The sequence below is a fragment of the Pinus tabuliformis genome, chromosome 1_2 (genome assembly GCF_031772625.1).
Source record: "Pinus tabuliformis cultivar Carrire ecotype Pingquan chromosome 1_2, CPIR1, whole genome shotgun sequence".
NCBI classification, from domain to species: domain Eukaryota; kingdom Viridiplantae; phylum Streptophyta; class Pinopsida; order Pinales; family Pinaceae; genus Pinus; species Pinus tabuliformis.
Window position 1 is genome coordinate 684,130,023 of NC_142298.1, and position 2,843 is coordinate 684,132,865.

The 2,843-nt window shown below is 33.8% G+C and overlaps 1 long non-coding RNA gene across 1 annotated transcript; it reads right to left on the reverse strand.

The window, feature by feature from the left end:
* Positions 1–330: 330 nt before the first annotated feature.
* Positions 331–2,205, reverse strand: LOC149207569 (uncharacterized). Its single transcript, XR_016252031.1, has 6 exons — positions 2,127–2,205; positions 1,960–2,036; positions 1,457–1,857; positions 1,034–1,354; positions 750–831; positions 331–413 (listed from the first exon to the last, which is right to left on the reverse strand). It is a non-coding gene; the product is annotated as an uncharacterized LOC149207569 (long non-coding RNA).
* Positions 2,206–2,843: the final 638 nt, after the last annotated feature.

Here is a 2,843-nt window from a genome sequence, read left to right on the forward strand (position 1 = left end):
GGATAAGACGAGTGGAGTTGTGAAGTGCACTAGATCAACTAGTAAGTCGGTGCATCTTGTTAAGGGTAGATTGGTGGTCAAAGTTGTTGACACCAAACCCTAGTTTCTATTACTTGTATCATTGGTTGTATGAGGGACATGATCCTAGTACAACGTTGTGTGGGGTTGTGTGCGTGATGTGGACCAAATTAGCATATAAATTTAAACATACCATTTTATGTATATGTAAAACCATTATTTAAGTGGTACTACCCAAGAACCATGCTATAAAGATAAAAAGACAAAATAACAAATAATAATAACAATATTTTGTTAGAAAACAACATGACTCACCCATCCTCTATGTTGCATCTACATTTCCTAGGCTATCTTCGCCACTCGACCCTCCGAAACACTACAATTCTAGTCACTCGCTGCACAATGTAATATTATATATGAGATCACGAATAAACCATGGAGCTTAAAGGATAAATATACAACGCGATGAATTAACCATACACATACCTACCCTCCATACACATACCTATCCTCTCTTGCTAATATTAACACATCAACAATCATGAAAAATAATCGAATGTGACATTTCCATTTCCTTCGTATCAAAGTTCTAGGAAATATATTGAATCTCACACAGATGAACAAGATCATACTACCATGAAACCATGACAAAATGATAAATCATTGTGCACCTAACAAATATTTTAGTGTATTAAAGGACTAGTATTGTGCAGGAGAAAAGTATGCTTCACCCATCATTTGTGCCATGTTTGTAGAATGTCTAGTGCATCTTCACCACTTGACCTTTGTAAACCATACGATTGTAGTTGTTCACTACATAAAAAAGATCAATATAGTTGACTATCAGAGCATAGATAAAACATATAATAATTTTAATATCAAACAAATGGCGCCACAAATTATTGAAAGATACTTTTAATTGAAGTGAATTGCATGTAGATATGTTGAATCACCTTCATTTATGAACAATAAACTCAATTTTCTATTAATTTTGCATGTAGATATCTTGACTCACCTTCATTTATGAAGAATAACCTCAATTTTCTCTCTCTGCTTCATTCATTTTCGCACCCAACAATCGAAACCAAGAAAAAACTACAAGAAACATTAAAGAAACAAAAAAACAAAACAAAGCAAGAGTACAACACATCCAACAAAGGAAACCAAGACTAAAATTCAAAAAACAAGAAAAAAAAAAATCAAAACAACGAAAAAGGAGTGCAACACAGCATGGCCATGCTCAAACTCAACATAACAAAACATACAGACAAGAACAAAGAAAAAATTGCAAACATCCCCTTCGCGCATCATCTCTCCTGCAATGTGTTGTCCTCCACTGAAAGGGAAAAAAATGGGTCGAATAAGGTTAACATATACACACAATTAGTAATGTTAAACATATTTCTAAACCAATAGTTATTCATAATAGGAAACACACCTCCCCTGGAGTTTGTTTTATAACGATGGACACTCTCTTCTTTTCCATTTGCTCGTGCTCATTAAAACCAACCATCTACAAAAGATACACAATAAGCTATTAGAATCATTATATAAGTTAAACTAAAGAGTATGCAATATTTAATCATAATAAGAAATACGACTTTCTTTGATATTGTTATATAAAAGGGGAGAGTCCATTTTGTATTTCACGTATTCATGCTCATTAGAACATGCCATCTACAATAGATACACAATAAAATATTAGATTTCTAATAAAATTCAAAGTAGAGAGTTTGAAGGCATGAACATCAACAAAAACAAATCATGTAGACAACAACAAACAAAAAATTGCAAACATCCTTTTTGCACATTATCTCTATTGTAGTGTCCTCTCTGCCGCTGAAAGGAAAAAAAGTGGTGTGAACAAGGTTAGAATAAAGACACAAATAGTAATGGCAAGCATAATTCAAAACAAATAATTTTTCATAATTGCAAACATACCTCATCTAGAGTATGCTATACAAGTATAGACATTCCTCGTTGTATTCCACTTACTCCTGCTCACCAAAATAAGCCATCTACAACAAATACATAATAAGATATTAGACTCATTATACAAATTAAACTGGAGAGTGTAATGCAACAATCAACCATAACGTGAAACAGACCTGGCTTTGAGCATTTTTATATAAAGGGGGATAATCCATTTTGTATTTTACGTATTTCTGCTCACTAGAATCAACCATCTACAGTAGATAGAAAATAAAATATTAGAATTCTAGTAGAAAGTAAAATAGAGAGTTGAAGGCATGAACTTGTGAACCAACTTAATTCCAGTCCATTTATATTTCATGCTATATCTCAAAGTATATAGTTTTTTTTAAACTAGACGTAATTCTATTAGGAATAATGCAATCAATGTTATCAAAAGATAAATAATCATATTTGTAAGAGGGATCCAATCAAATTTAAACATATTGAACATGTTGAAATTGGTAACTTGGGAGGTACTCCAAATCCTAGCCTACAGGGTTGTGGAGGAATTGGCACCACTATGTCACTTGAGGGCTAAGAACCCAAGCGTGTCGGCTTTGCACCCAAGCTTGCAGGTTTGAAACCGTGTATGCATTTGGACACTTGGCACTTGATTGTAGGGCACAAGCGTGTTGCCTTTGCACCCAAGCTTGCAGTTTTTAAACTGTGTATGCATTTGGACACTTGGCACTTGATTGTAGGGCACCCTTAAAGGAACAAGGGGATGCTTGTAGCATAAGAGAGGCCTTATGCATTGAGTGAAAATAATTTTTATTTGATTATGTGGGTGAACTTGTCTTAAGTTTCAAGTCGGGCTTGAATTGAGGAGACAATTTGAGAAGGTTAAACAT